Raw genomic sequence first — 16,801 nt, 5'->3', positions numbered from 1 at the left:
TCCCAGGTATTCAAATGACTTTTCAATAGCCTGTATTGAACTTGTCTTATTTGCCTACGCACACTGCAAATGTATAAATACCCTATAACTTCTGTAATTGTTCGTTACCATTGGGTCACTGCCAACTGATCCCCCTGTCTCCAGGCTTAGCCCATTCCAATATATTCTCTACTTTGCAGCTGAAATGTTATTTCTAAAATGTAAATGTAATCCTGTATCTTCTCTCTTTCAAATCCTTCAGTGGCCTTCTGTTGCTCTTGGATAGAGGGAATCTTTACCAGGCTCACAAGGTGTAACATAATCACCCACTTAACCTCTTCAAACACATCTCTACCCATGCCTCCTCCAACTCTTAGATTAAGCTATACCACTTCTTGGCCTTCTATTTACTTAGCCTGTAATTCTCCCCACCCCCCACATTGACCCTCAGAAAGGGTCTCAATTTAGATCTCATTTCCCCCTCTCCCATACTCTGTTCTTACTATTCTTACTTATTCTCCCAATTCTGCATCATAAAAGACCTAGAAACTGTGATGGCAAAGCACAGACACTCTTTGATCTTTCTGGGCGTACTGGGAAGTGGAGAGGCAGTGAGGGCACATGGAAGGAACAGTCCTGCATCAATAAGTTTTATCTCCAGCACATAAATGACTGAGATGTCTGTTCCAGTTAAGAACAAAGCTGGTTGCTTCTCTTCCTCAAGATCTTGTGTAGCCTCATGGTTCCTGCTGTGGGTAAGAAGCTGGATTATAATGGTATGCCAGATTCTCTGGGTCTAAGGATCTGGCCTTTTCTCCTGGGTGAGGGATCTGTCCCTAGGCTTGATTATTATGTTTCTCCCATGTTTCAAAATGTCTGATCCCAGTTAACTCTAAGAATTGGTGAGAAATATTATTGTTTAACACACTACTTAATTTATTATGTTTTGAATCTACTGTGGCTCCCAAGGCACTACCATCAGAGGTGTGCTGGTAAATGTGTAACAATTAGCCCTCTGGGGAGAAAGGGAAGCCCTTATTTGCAGTATTTTCTTGTTTCTGTGGTGTAAATGGTCAATTTCAAGCTGCTGATGCAGGACTTTTTGTTCCTTAGCTCAGTTAGCTCTGGGTTCTTGTCTCATGACCAGGAAAAAGTAGGCATGCAGACACTCGAAGAGTGAGCAAGGCAGGGAGTTATATTGAGTGATGAAACAGCTTTTAGTGGGGCGGGGACGCAGGGATGGTCCCCCTACTTGAAGGTGGGAAAGTTCTCAATATGGCTGTGCCCAGGGACTTTTATGGGCTCAGAATGGGGAGTATGTGCTGATTGGTGTGTGAGTATGCAAAAAAGGTCAAAGCAAAGACAACACTCAAAGGTGGGCACAACAGTGTAGAAAACCAACTAGGGAAGGGCAGTTATATGTAAAATAGATGAAGAATGGGGATCAATCAGAGGAAAGTATGCCAAACGGGAAGGTGGGTTCTCGATCTGGTTCGAGGATTTAACTTGTAGCTTTGCTTTCAGGCTTTAAACTGTCTTCGGCTTGTAGGTGGGATTTTGCCGGGGACCTGCCCCTATCAGCCTAGGCATTTGGCAGCCTCCTGTCACTGTCACTACCAACATGTAGTAGCTCACCAAAATGTTGTATTTCGACTTGGCAGATAAAACAGATGCTAGTAACCTCAAGAGGTAAATAATAGTAAAGTAGTAAAACAATATAGTAAAAAAAAGTAGCAAAATAATTAGGCAGTGATGGGTTTGAGTAGTTGATATCTTTATTTTAAAGTAATTTAATTATATTTTAACTTTGCATAATGGCTTGCAAAATTTCTAAAAATTTAACAATTCTCATAAAATGGTATGAGCCGCCTCTAGTATATCACTGAATACTATTTTATCCTCTTAGCATAAAGTCCTCTTCACATTAAAATTAAGCAAACATGGAACTCACCCTCCTAAATATGTATTTAGATAATTAACTTGTGTGTAAAAGTAGAGTTGTCAGTTAGGTATTGAAACAATTGCATAAAAGCAAAAAAAAATTATGAGATGTTACACTGATCTTTTCTCACTATTAGTCTATTTTTGTTTGTTTCAGTGTGTTTTACTTCCACATAAAAAGAAAACAGACCAACTTAATGGTATATGCAAGCTTGTATCTCCTGGGTTAAGCGTTGCTCAACTGTGGTCCGCTGACTCATAGCATTCTCATCACCTGGTATCTTGTTGGAAATAGAGAATCTCAGATACGAACCAGACCTCCTGAAGCCAAATCTGCATTTTGACAAGATCCCTAGCTGGTCTAAATGCACAGTAAATTTTGAGAAGCACTGATGCACTGAGTAAAGGCTTGATGTCAGATAAGCCTGGCTCTAGAATAATACTTTCCAATAGAAATTTCTGCAATAATATTAATAGTAATGTTTCATATATGTGTCACTAAAAACATTGGCCATTAATCACATTTGGCTATTGAGCACGTGAAATGTGGTTAGTGCCTGAGGAAGGTCCCCTTGAGTATTAAGCAGAGTACTGATTGGCACATGTGTATTAGAAAATTATCCAGACTGGACAAAGAACCATCCAAGAAGATTAAAGAGAATAGTACTCAGTTCTACTACAGAGAAAGGAGTAGTGCCTGCTTCTATAATCCAACCTGGAAAATGTTATAATTCATGGGACATTTAGTAGAGGACTCAAAAAGTTCTTGCCTCAGTAGTCAGAAATAATCTAGACTAAGTGCATCTCTGGTCTCACCTAACATCTTAAAAGCAAGACTAAAAATTATTTTCAAGTAAGATACCAGCATCCTAGAACAAAGTTCAAGAATACCTATGGGAATATAAAAATATCCAACACCTAAGTAGGTTTTTTTTTTTTTATTTAATAAAGTTTTATTTTTCCAAATGAACAGTTGGTTGGACCTATTCGTGCCTCTTCACCAACAGCTGGAGCATCTCCACCCTTTGTATTTCTGGTGTAAATTACTTGAGCTCTGTGCTTTGAAACCAGTTTGATAAATCCTTTACTAAGGAGCTCCTGAAGGGCTGCCCTGGACAGGGAGCCTCGAATCTTCAGTCTCTCAGAGACCACAGCTGGGGTTATAAGTTTATAGTTGGGAACTTCCTTACAGAGTTTGTTATAGGTAGCTTTGTCAAACAAGACTAAGTTATTGAGCTTCTCCTGAACTTTGCCTTTGGACCACTTCTCCTTTCTGGCCTTGCCCCTGGATTTGTTCACTGGGTCTTTGTCTTTCTTGGCCGACTTTCCGGCATCTTTCTTCTTGTTGTCCTTGAGCGCATTGCAAAGCTCAGAGAGCAGTGGCAAACACAGCCTCGCTAAGATGTTGGACAAAAAGCACCAGATAAAATTTAAAATGTCTGATATCCAATAAAAAATTTCTTGCAAAGAAGCAAGAAATGATACAGATTTTAGAACTAACAGATAAAGACACTAAGAGATATTGTAAACATTTTGTGTACATACAAAGAGATAAGTAGGTATGTGAAGATATAAAAAAGATCCAACCCAAACTTCGAGAGATGAAAACTGCAATGTCTGAGATGAAAAAGACCCTGGATAGGATTAACAGTACACTATAATTACATAAGAAAAGATGAATGAACTTGAACATATAGCAATAAAAAGTATTCAAAATAAATCAGAAATAATTTATTTTAAATGAAAAGAGCCATGAGCTGTGAGACAATTTCAGTGGCCTAATATATATGTAATTGGATTCCCTGAAATAGAGATGTAGGACAGAGGCAAATATTTAGAAAAAGAATGGCCAAATATTTTCCAAATTTGACAAAAGCTATAAATCCACAGGTCCAAGAAGCTCAATGAGCCCAAAGCTCAACAAACATGAAGACAATGACTTTAAGGCACATAATAATCAAATTTCTCAAAACTAGTCATAGAGAGAAAATCTTAAAAGCAGTCAGATAAAAAAGATAAAGATTACATCAGATTTTTCATTGGAAACAATGAAAATAAGAAGACAGTGGGATAATCTTTACAGTGCAGAATGGAGAAAAAAACCTGCCACCTAGAATTTTATATCCAGCAAAATATCTTTTAAAATGAAGGCAAAATAAAATCTTTTCAGACAGACAAAAACTTAAATAATTTATTACCAGCATATCTTCACTACAAGAAATGTTAACATTTTCATACTGGAAGGAAGTGACACCAGGTAGAAATACAGATTTACACAAAAGAATAAAAAGCGCTATAAGTGGTAACTTTGTTAATAAATATATGAGAGTTTTAATCATTTTTAAAATCTCTTATAAAGATAATTGACTTTTAAACAAAACAACATCAGTGTATTGAGGGTTTTATAACATGCATATAGGTAAAACGTGTGACAATCAGAAGTAATACCAATTCCACATAATCTCTTCCAGAAAACTATTCCTTACAGAAGAGGGAATATTTCCCAACTCACTTAATGAGGCCAGCATTATGCTGATGCCAAAACTATACAAAAGCATTACAAGGAAAAAGAACTACAGACCATTATTCCTGATGTACAGATAAGCAAAACTTCTAAAATCTCTCAAGACTCCTATTCCTATTTTATTGTCAAATTTCTTGCCAGCAGTAATATTAATTTCCTAGTTGGTTTCTATGCCTCCTGTCTCCTCACTCCTATTCATTATACCTACTCTTGACAAATCAATCTTCTTTAACATGATTTGATCATGCCATTGCTCTACAGAAGTCTCTAATTGCTCCTATTGCATACTAAATAGATACAAAGTTGTAAGGTTATTATAGAAGAGGCTGAGAAAATTTTTCCACTAGCAAGCTACTAAGTAGAGTGTCCCAGGTGATAGATTATTACTATGCACTTGTCCAATGTAGAAAATGTCATGAGGTGCCGGGCGCGGTGGCTCAAGCCTGTAATCCCAGCACTTTGGGAGGCCGAGACGGGCGGATCACGAGGTCAGGAGATCGAGACCATCCTGGCTAACACGGTGAAACCCCGTCTCTACTAAAAAATACAAAAAACTAGCCGGGCGACGTGGTGGGCGCCTGTAGTCCCAGCTACTCGGGAGGCTGAGGCAGGAGAATGGCGGGAACCCAGGAGGCGGGGCTTGCAGTGAGCTGAGATCCGGCCATTGCACTCCAGCCTGGGCGGCAGAGCAAGACTCCGTCTCAAAAAAAAAAAAAAAAAAAAAAAAGAAAGAAAATGTCATGAGGTGATCTTTGGTCCTTCTTATCCAAATTGTACTTTCTAACACCAAGCTCATCTGTAATAACATGGAATATTTATTGATCATGTGCTATGTGGTATTCATCGTGTAAGCACTTTACATGCATCATCTCCTCTGTAGAATCAGGATGATAATAATATCTACATTACAGAATTCTTAATGGGGATTAAAAAGTACATATAAAATGCTATACAGTGTGGAAAATATTAAGTGCTATAATAAGCTATCATTGTCTAAGTACTTAGCCATGATTATTACTGTTGTTTAATCCTTATTACTCATTTAAGAAAATTATTGTATTAACTCTTTTTTTTTTTCTTTTGAGATAGAGTTTTGCTCTTGTTGCCTAGGCTGGAGTGCAATGGCATGATCTTGGCTCACTGCAACTTCTGCCTCCCAGGTTCAAGCGATTCCCCTGCCACAGCCTCCTGAGTAGCTGAGATGACAGGCATGTGCCACCACGCCTGGCTGATTTTGTATTTTTAGTGGATACGGGGTTTCTCCATGTTGGTCAGGCTGGTCTCGAACTCCTGACCTCAGGTGATCCATCTGCCTTGGCCTCCCAAAGTTCTAGGATTCCAGGCATGAGCCACCGAGCCTAACCTTTTTTTCTTTTTCTTTTTCTTTTTTTTTGAGACAGACTCTTGCTCTGTTGCCCAGGCTGGAGTGCAGTGGCATGATCTCGGCTCACTGCAACCTCTGCCTCCCGGGTTCAAGCGATTCTCCTGCCTCAGCCTCCTGAGTAGCTGGGATTACAGGCATGCGCCACCATGCCCAACTAATTTTTGTATTTTAGTAGAGACTGGGTTTCACTATGTTGGCCAGGCTGGTCTCAAACTCCTGACCTTAAGTGATCTACCTGCCTCGGCCTCCAAAAGTAATTGGGATTACAGGTGTGAGCCAACACGCCTGGCCTTACCTTTTATTTCTAGATGAAAACAGGCACAGAGAGGTTACGTAACTTGCCCAAATCACAACACCAGTAAGTTGTAGAACTCGTTCTTAAGTTGGATTCTGTTTGACCCCCAAGCTCATATTCTCAACCACGTTTTGACCTGAGTCCAATAAAACATTATTGATATGGTTTGGATTTGTGTCCCCACTCAAATCTCATGTTGAATTGTAATCCCTAATGTTGGAGGTGTGGCCTGGTGGGAGGTGATTGGATCATGGGGGTGCTCCTTCATGAATGTTTTAGCACCATCCTCTTGGTGCTGTTCTCATGAGAGTGAGTGAGTGAATTATCATGAGATCTGGTTGTTTAAAAGTCTGTAGTACCACCCGCACATGTCTCTTGCTCCTGTTCCTGCCATGTGAGATGTCTCACTCCTCCTTTCCCCTCCACCATGATTGTAAGTTTCTAGAGGTCTCCCCAGAAACTGAGCAGATGCCAGCATTATGCGAGCCAATTAAACCTCTTTTCTTTTCTCTTTTTTTTTTTTTTTGAGACAGAGTCTCACTCTGTCACCCAGGCTGGAGTGCAGTGGTGCAATCTTGGCTCACTGCAAGCTTCCCACCTCCCAGGTTCACGCCATTCTTCTGCCTCAGCCTCCCGAGCAGCTGGGACTACAGGCACCCACCACCACGCCCATCTAATTTTTTGTATTTTTAGTGGAGACAGAGTTTCACTGCGTTAGCCAGGATGGTCTCGATCTCCTGACCTTGTGATCCGCCTGCCTCGGCCTCCCAAAGTGCTGGCCATGAGCCACCATGCCTGGCCAAACCTCTTTTCTTTATAAATTAACTGTGTCAGGTTTTTTTTAATAATAATGCGAGAACTGACTAATGAAGAAAATTGGTACTGAGGAGTGGGTCTTTGCTATAAAAATACCTGAAAATGTGAAAGTGACTTTGGAACTGGGTAATGAGCAGAAATTGGAAGAGTGTGGAGGGCTTAGAAGAAGACAGGAAAATGAAGGAATATTTGGAACTTCCTAGAGATGGTTGAGTGGTTATGACCAAAATGCTAGTAGTGATATGGACAGTGAAGTTCAGGCTGATAAGGTCTCAGGTAGAAATGAGGAGCTTATTGAGAACTGAAGTAAAGGTCACTTTTGTTATGCGTTAGCAAATAATTTGGCTGCTTTGTGCCCCTGCCCTAGGGATCTGCGGAACTTTGAACTTGAGAGTGGCGATTTATGGTATCTGGTGGAAGAAATTTCTAAGCAGCAAAGTGTTCAAGATGTGGCCTTCCTGCTTCTAACAGTCTATGCTTATAAGTGTGAGCAAAAAATCAACCTATGTTTAAACTTATGTTTAAAGGGGAAGTAGAGCAAAATTTTGGAAAATTTGCAGCCTGGTCATGTGGTAAGAAAAGAAAAGCCCATTTTCAGGGCAAGAATTCAAACAGGCTTTAGAAATTTGTATAAGTAAAAAACAGCCAATTGCTAATTGCCAAGACAATGGGGAAAAGGCCTGGAAGGCATTTCAGAAATCTTTGCAGCAGCCCCTCCTATCACAGGCCCAGAGGCCTAGGAGGGAAGGATGGTTTTGTGGGCCAGGCCCATGACCCTGGTTACCCTGCACAGCCTCAGGACACTGGTCCCTGCATTGTAGCCACTCCAGCTTCAGCCATAGCTCAAAGGGCCCAGGTACAGTTTGGGCTGCTGCCTCAGAGGGTACAAACTGTAAGACTTGGGAGCTTCCACATGGTGTTAAACCTGTGGGGTTGGGGGGAAAGTGCAAGAGTTGAGGCTTGGGCACCTCTGCCTAGATTTCAGAGGATGTACGGAAAAGCCTGAATGTCCAGGCAGAAGCCTGTTGCAAGAGTGGAGCCTTCATGGAGAACCTCTACTAGGATAGTGTGGAGGGTAAATGTGGGGTTGGAGCATCCCCCAACAGAGTCCCCACTGAGGAACTGCCTACTGGAGCTGTGAGAAGAGTGCCATCATCCTCCAGACCCCAGAATGGTGTCCACTGACAGCTTGCACCATGCACCTGGAAAAGCTGCAGGCATTCAGTGCCATCCCATGAAAGCAGCTGCAGGGGCTACACCCTGCAGATCCACAGCGGTAGAGCTTCCTAAGGCCTTGGGAGCTCATCCCTTGCATAAGTATGTCCTAGATATGGGACATGGAGTCAAAGGAAATTATTTTGGAGGTTTAAGATATAATGACTGCCCCGCTGGGTTTTGGACTTGCATGGGACTTGTAGCCCCTTTCTTTTGGTGGATTTCTCCCTTTTGGAATGGGAGTACCTACCCAATGCCTATACCCCCATTGTATGTTGAGAGTAACTAACTTGTTTTTCATTTTATAGGCTCATATGTGGAAGGGAGTATCCTTGTCTCAGATGAGACTTTGTACTTTTGAGTTAATGCAGAAAAGAGTTAAGACTTTGGGGGACTGTTGAGAAGGGATGATTATATTTTGCAATGTGAGAAGAACATGAGATTTAGGGGGCCCAGAGGTGGAATAATATGGTTTGGATCTGTGTCCCCATCAAATCTCATGTCAAATTCTAGTCCCCACTGTTGGAGGTGGGACCCTGGAGGTGGATTTCTCATGAGTGGTTTAGCACCACCCATTTGGTGTTGTTCTTGTGATAGTGAGGGAGTTCTCATGAGATCTGGTTGTTTAAAACTGTGCAGCACCTTCCCCACTCACTCTCTCTTCTTCCTGCTCTGGCCATGTCATGTGTTTGTTTCCCCTTTGCCTTGTGACATGATTGGAAGCTTCCTGAGTTCTCCCAAGAAGCAGAAGCTGCTATGTTTCCTGTACAGCCTGCAGAACCATGAGCCAATTAAACCTTCTTTCTTTATAAGTTACCCAGTCTCAGGTTTATTTATAGCAGTGTAAGAATGAACTAATAGAATTATCTTTTCTCCTTTGCTCTGCGGTACTGAGTGGGCTCTTAAACAACTGTATCTGTCAAAGTGTTTCAATATAGGTTGATCCTCAAAAAGAGTTTGTAGTTGATAAGAAAGATGGTCCTTCCCTGAACCATTTCTTTAAAAATGTCAACACTCCCTAGAAGCTGTTCACACATCATTTCCCATTTTCTCCTGCACTAGTGCTGATATTACTTCTGAAATGCTGACAATATTTGAGAAGCTAATTGTAGACTTTCCCTCTGGTAGAAACTAGAAGTGTGAAACAATGAGTTGGTGATCCAAACCACTGTCTGGTCTTCTCCCCACTACTTTACCAATCACAGCTTTGCTCTGTGTCCTGAGTTTTATGAGTTTATTTTTAAGGTCCCCATGTAAAGGTTTTTTTTTTGTTTTTTGTTTTTGCCCATTACAAAATAAGATGTTCTGTAATTTGCCACTCTTCTCTTGTTGCTCTCCTCACTCCAAGTCAGCACTTCATTGCCCTTGTTCTCAAGTCATTGCCCTTGTTCTCATGTCATATCTCAACACTCCAGCCACGTCAGTGGCTCTCTGTCATTTTCAAGACTAAGCTGAAGTTCATTATGCTTGGTTTGTGTAACTCACGTGTCATCTATTACCCATTGAGAGCTAAATAAGGTCATTCCAAACACAAGGGAATCTCGGTTTCTACATAAGATTTCTGTGTCTCTGTAGGGAGAACCTTTTGCGTTAGCACCCCTACTTCTGGGCTCAGGTTTTAGTGGGTTGGGACTCTGCAGCAACTGAGATATGTAATTCTGTTCCTTTTTAAGTTCTACAAACATCACAGAATCCCCTGGAATATGCCCATAAAATCCACCGACACAAAGCTAATTTTGAAAGGGTTTACGTTGTGACAATGCAAAAAATGTCAAGTTGAGCTTTAGGCATTGCTTTTTTGAAATGCTTTTTGGCTACTTCAACACCATTTTTACTGACTCTTCATCTTACATGGTCTAAATTGCACATCATATTTCTGATTCTCTTTCTCTCCTCCCTTTTCAGGAGCTGAAACAAATGTCTTTCTTTGTTTTAGGTGGCTTTCTTTAGCCACCTCCTAAAATGTTTACCTTGATCCCTGCTGACTTTCATGCCTCGTGTTCTATCACCACGCAGCATTCCAAGTATTGCCTCAAAAAGTATAGTAACCTTCCTAACAGGAATTCTGATATTAGCTGTTAAGATAATATATTTTTAAACTTTCATTACATCACAAGGCCCTTGTGTCCTAAATTATGCTTATCCTTGTAGCCCACCTCTCTACTACTCCTGTGCCTCTTCTGCTACCAGCATACCATGTTCTTTCTCGTTATCATATCTTAAAAACATATCATTATTTCCTATGCCTGGAAGCCTCTCCCATCATCCAATAGAAAATATATATTTTAAAGGAAAATGTTGTATCTTATACAAATATAAACACAAGTCAAATACTTTATTTAACTCATTTATTAATGAGGGAACTAGTAAGATGCTACAAAAACCAAAACAGATTCAAAGGAGAATCTAGTACAGACATGTGTTGGGCCACATGAGCCATCAGGAATACTTAAATGAATTTGCTTCAAAAATGTAAAACTGGCTTCTTCAACACCAGGAGAGGAAAATCAACCGAAACACCATCAAAAATAATTCATTTGCAGTCTCTGGACAAGAATAATTTGCTTGCTATCAGTCGTCTATAAGTTACAGAGTTGTAAATAGTTCAAAGGCCACGAAAGGCACAAAGACCCCATAGAATCAGGTATCTTGGAAATACGTGCTAGCCACTGCCTATTTTCCTTTCTTTTTTTTTTTTAAAAAAAGTATTGTGGGCACATAGTAGATATATATGTTTATAGGGTACATGAGATATTTTGATACAGACATACAGTGTGTAAAAATCATATCAGAGTAAATGGGGTATCCATCACTTCAAGCATTTATTCTTTCTTTGTGTTACAAACAATCCAATTGTACTTTTAGGTATTTAAAAATGTACAATAAATTATTATTGACTGTAGTCACTCTCTTGTGCTATTAAATACCAGATCTTATTCATTCTAATTATATTTCATATATCTGTCTAATTATATTGACCACCCCCACCCCAGCTACGCTTTCCGTCCTGTAATAACCATCATTCTACTCTCTATCTCCATAAATTCAATTGTTTCAATGTTCAGCCTCCACAGATTACTGAGAACATGTGAAGTTTGTTTTTCTGTGCCTAACATCGTTCACTTGACATAATAACCTTCAATTCTGTCCCCGTTGCTGCAAATTACAGGATCTCATTTTTTTTTTTATGGCTGAATAGTATTCCATTGTGTATATGTACCACATTTTGTTTATCCATTTGACTGTTGATGGACACTCAGGTAATAGTGCTGCAATAAACATGAAAGTGCAGATATCTCTTTGATATACTGATTTCCTTTTTTTTTTTTTTTTGATATATACCAGTAGTGGCATTGCTGGATCATATGGTAGCTCTATTTCTAGTTTTTTGAGGAATCTCCAAACTGTTCTTCATAGTGGATGTACAAATTTACATTCCCATCAATAATGTACAAGGGTTCCCTTTTCTCCACATCCTCGCCAGCATTTGTTATTGCCTGTCTTGTAGATAGAAGCTATTTTAACTGGGGCAAGGTGATAGCTAATTGTAATTTTGATTTGCACTTCTCTGATGATCAGTGATGTTGAGCACCTTTTTCAAATATCTGTTTGCCATTTGTGTGTCTTCTTTTTAGAAATGTCTATTCAGATTTTTTGCCCATTTTAAAATCAGGTTATTAGATTGTTCCCTGTAGAGTTGTTTGAGTTCATTATATGTTATGGTTATTAATCTCTTGTCAGGTTGATAGTTTGCAAATATTTTCTCCCATTCTGTGGGTTGTCTCTTCAATTTATTGATTATTTCCTTTACTGTGCAGAAGGTTTTTTTGATCATTTTTTTGCTTTGAAAGATTGCCTGTGCATCAGTTCTCTAATGATGAGTGATGTTGAGCTTCTTTTCATGATTGCTGGCCACTTGTATGCCTTCTTTTGAAAAGTGTCTGTTCATGTCCTTTGTCTACTTTTTAATGGGGTAGTTTGATTTTTTTCTTGTAAATTTGTTGATGTTCCTTATAGATGTTGGATATTAGACTTTTGTCAGATGCATCGTTTGCAAAAATTTTCTCCCATTCTGTAGGTTTTTTGTTTATTCTGTTGATAGTTTCCTTTGCTGTGCAGAAGCTCTTTAGTTTAATTAGATCCCATTTGTCAGTTTTTGCTTTTGTGATTATTTTTGGTGTATCAGATGACATGATTCTATACATAGAAAACCCCATAGTCTCAGTCCAAAAGCTCCTTCAGCTGATAAACAACTTTAGCAAAGTATTATGATACAAAATCAATGTGCAAAATTCACTAACATTCCTATGAATCAACAACAGTCAAGCTGAGAGCCAAGTCAGGAATGCAATCCCATTCACAATTCCCACACAAAGAATAAAATATCTAGGCATACAGCTAACCAGGGAGTTGAAAGATCTCTACAAGGAGAACTATAAAACACTGCTCAAAGAAATCAGAGATGACACAAGCAAATGGAAAAACATTCTATGCTCATGGATAGGAAGAATCAATATTGTTAAAATGGCCACGCTGCCCAAAGCAATTTGTAGATTCAATGCTATTCCCACTAAACTATCATAGATATTCTTCAAATAACTAGAAATAACTATTTTAAATCTCATATGGAGCCAAATAAAAAAAAGTGCCTGAATAGCGAAGGCAATCTACACAAAAGAACAAAGCTGGAGGCATCACACTACCTGACTTCAAACTACACTATGGGGCTACAGTAATCAAAACAGCATGGTACTAGTACAAAAACAGACGTATAGACCAGTGGAACAGAATAGAGAATCTAAAAACGAGGCTGCACATCTACAACTATCTGGTCTTTGAAAACCTTATAAAAACTAGCAATTGGGAATAGATTCCCTATTCAATATACAGTGCTGGGATAACTGGCTAGCCAAAAGCAGAAGATTGAAACTGGACCCCTTCCTTACACCATATACAAAATTAACTTAATATGGATTAAAGATTTAAACATAAAACCAAAAACTATAAAACTACAAAAACCCTGGAAGACAACCAAGGCAATACCATTCTGGTTATAGGTATTAGTTATTCTTTAAGGGTTTGGTAAAATTCAGCAGTGAAGTCGATAAGTTGCAGACTTTTCTTTGGTGGAAGACTTTTCATTATAGCTTCAATCTTCTTATTAGTCTGCTCAGGTTTTCGATTTCTTCCTGGTTCAATCTTGGTAGGTTGTATGTATCTAGGAATTTATCCATTTATTTCAGATTTTCCAATTTATTGGCATATAGTTGCTGATATGCCAATAAAATAGCCTCTAATGATCTTTGAATTTCTGGAGAATCAGTTTTAATGTCTCTTTTTCATATCTGATTTTATTTATTTGGGTCTTCTCTCTTTTGTTCTTAGTCTGGCTAAAGGTTTGTGAATTTTATTTATCTTTTCAATAAATCAATTTTTTGTTTCATTAATCTCTTGTATTGTTTTCTTCATGTCAATTTCATTTATTTCTGCTCTGATTGTTATTATTTCTTTTTTTCTCCTTTGGTTTGGTGTGGTCTTGCTTTCCTAGTTCTTCAAGATGCATCATGAGGAAAAGGGTGGCTAAGGTGGCTGACTAGAGGCAGCTAGTGTGCATGGCTCTCATGGAGAGGAATGGAAGGGGCGAGTAAATTCAGCACCTTCAACTGAAACATCCAGGTACTCTCAGTGGGACTAACCAAGGAAACAACTTGACCCATGGAGAATGAAGAAAAGCAAGGCAGGATGATGGCACACCCAGGAGTGACATGGAGCCAGGGGAGCCTCCCCAACCCAGGGAATGTGCAACCATGGGAACCCATGCTTTGCCCATGGATCTTTGCAACCCTCAGGTCAGGAGATCCCCTCATGAACCCACTGCATTAGGGCCTTCAGTCTGACAGATAGAGCTACGTGGAGTCTCAGCAGAGCAACTGCTCAGGGATGTGTGGACAACCAGGAGCTTTAGATACCTGGGCTTTCCTGGACTCCCATTAAAAGCAGCTGCAACTCTGGCAAAGCAGGAGATGAGACAAGTGTACATACCCATAGGAAAGAAGCTGAATCCAGGGGGCTGAGCAGTGACCGTCTATAGGCCCCACTTCCGTGGCACCCACTGGCTTGGAATTCCAGCCAGCCACCAGCAGCATTGCACCTCCCTGAGACACAGCTCGCAGCGGGAGGGGAAGGCTGCCATCTTTGCTGTTTGGACGACTTAGTCATTTCAGCCTTTGGGCTTCGGAGAGTCCCAGCCAACTAGGGGTGGAGGCAGTACCCCTGCACAGCACAGCTGCTTTATGAAAGCATGGCCAGACTGCTTTTGTAAAGTCGGTCTCTGATCCTGTTCCTCCTGTCTGGGTGGGACCCCCAAACCGGGGCTTCCAGCTACCCCTGCCAGTGTTCTCTGGCAGACAGAATTTTGAAACCTCCCTGGGACAGAGCTCCCAGAAGGAGAGGTGAGCTGTCATCTTTGCTGTTTGAGCAACTTAGCCATTCCAGCCTTTGGGCTTTGGAGAGTCTGAGCTGACCAGGATGGAAGGGATCCTCCAACACAACACAGCTGCTCTATGAAAATGTGGCCAGGCTGCTTTTTAAGGCGTGTCCCTGTTCCATTCCTCCTCACTGGGCCGGACTTCCCAACCAGCGTCTCCAGCCACCTTCGGCGGTATTATCTGGCCAACAGATATTTGAAACTTCCCTGGGATGGACATCCCAGAGGGAGGGCTGGGGTGCTACCTTTGCTGTTTGGGGAACTTAGCAATTCCAACCTACCAGCTTTGGAGAGCCCAAGCTGATCAGGGGTGGAAGTGGTACTCCAGCACAGCAGCTGCTCTGCAAAAACATTGCCAGACTGCTTTTTAAAGTGAGTCCTTGATCCCATTCCTTATCACCAGGTGAGGCCTCCCAACCGGAGTCTCCAGCTACCCTCACCAGTGTTTTCTGCCCGACAGAGCTTTCAAATCCCCCTGTGTTGGAGGTCCCGAGGGGAGGATCAGGCCACCATCTTTGCTGTTTGGGTGACTTAGCCATTCCAGCCTTCAGGCTTTGGGGTGTCCATGGCAATGGAGAGCTGAGGTGGATCCCCAGCACAGCACAGCTGATTTATGAAAACATGGCCAGACTGCATTTTTAAGCAGCTCCCTGATCCCATGCCTTCTCAATGGGCAGGACCTTCCAACCAGGTTCTCCAGCCACCTCCGTCAGATGCATTCTGGTTGGCAACAGGTCTGTACCTCCCTAGGACAGAGCTCCCAGAGGAAGGGGCAGGCTGCTATCTTTGCTGCTTTTCATCCTTCAGGAGATACCTCCAGGTACTAGAAAATCTGAGGTGACTAGGGACTGGAGCAGGCCTCCAGCATACTGAAGAAGCCCTAAAGAAAAATGGCCAGACTGTTACATGGGTGCCCACTCCTGTATCTCCTCACCAGGCAGGTCTTCCACACCTGGCCTCCAGCCAGCCCTGCACCAGAGCTACCGAGCCAGTAGCAACTCGGCAACTCCCTAAACAGAGTCTCCAGGGGCAACTGAAAGCCTCTCTGCTACTGCCTCTACAGTAAAACTGCCCTTGCCACCTTCGGACAAACAAAGAGCAAAGGCCCTAAGTGCTTATCCACACTCCAACAAGCTGCAGTTGACCCAAGGAGAGGATGCTAGTCTGTCTCCCACTGGTCCCACACACCTTCCACTGCTTATCACCAGACAGGGTACCCCTGGCTTGGGCCCACAGCACAGACTCTCCATCCTGGGCTGATTGCACTGAGTAATTGCTGACCTGCATCCCTCTGGGTGGAGCCCCTGGGGGACAAGAAAAGACCCTTGGCCACAACCACTACTAAGGCCTATTCCTCTGCTGCCTCCAAGTTGGGGAAGAAACAAAGACTGACATCACCCCAGAGATACAGTGGGCAGCCTAGGAGTGCCAAGCAGTGATCAACAACCAACACTCGAGGGGGAGAGGAAACCACACTTTCAAAGCATTGAGAGGGAACGTGGCTGCAATTATTAGGAAACATAGGGGAGCCACAGAACCGAGCAGGAGTCTACCAATTTATCAATAAGCCTAAATGCTACGTACTGGATCACACCCCAAAGCTTCAACTCCAATAACACCTTGCAGGCCAGGTGCGATGGTTCATGCCTGGAATTCTAGCACTTTCGGATGCCAGGGTGAGCAGATTGCCTGAGCTCAGGAGTTTGAGACCAGCCTGAGCAATATGGTGAAACCCCATTTCTACTAAAATACAAACAAATTGGCAGGGCATGGTGGTGTGCTCCTGTAGTCCCAGCTACTCAGGAGGCTGAGGCAGGAGAATCACTTGAACCCTGTAGGCAGAGGATGTAGTGAGCCGAGATTGTGCCACTGCACTCCAGCCTAGGCGACAGAGTGAGACTCTGTCCCCAAAACAACAACAAAAACAACAAAAATACCTTGCAAACGTACCCCACTTTGAGAGTTTTTTTTTTGTTGTTGTTTTTTTTTTTTTGGCGGAGTCTCACTCTGTCACCCAGGTTGGAGTGCAGTGTCGTGATCTCGGCTCACTGCAACATCCACTTCCTGGGTTCAAGTGATTCTCCTGCCTCAGTCTCCCAAGGGACTACAGGCGTGTGCCACTACACCCACCTAATTTTTGTATTTTTAGTAGAGACGGGG

The 16,801-nt window shown here is 41.7% G+C and overlaps 1 pseudogene; it reads right to left on the bottom strand.

The window, feature by feature from the left end:
- Positions 1-2,862: 2,862 nt before the first annotated feature.
- Positions 2,863-16,801, bottom strand: part of LOC108515860 (40S ribosomal protein S25 pseudogene) — a 38,167-nt pseudogene continuing 24,228 nt past the window's right edge.

The sequence above is a fragment of the Rhinopithecus bieti genome, unplaced genomic scaffold (genome assembly GCF_001698545.2).
Source record: "Rhinopithecus bieti isolate Rb0 unplaced genomic scaffold, ASM169854v2 scaffold_35166, whole genome shotgun sequence".
NCBI classification, from domain to species: domain Eukaryota; kingdom Metazoa; phylum Chordata; class Mammalia; order Primates; family Cercopithecidae; genus Rhinopithecus; species Rhinopithecus bieti.
Note: the sequence above shows the minus strand (reverse complement) of the source record. Positions and strands in the feature narration are given on the sequence as shown.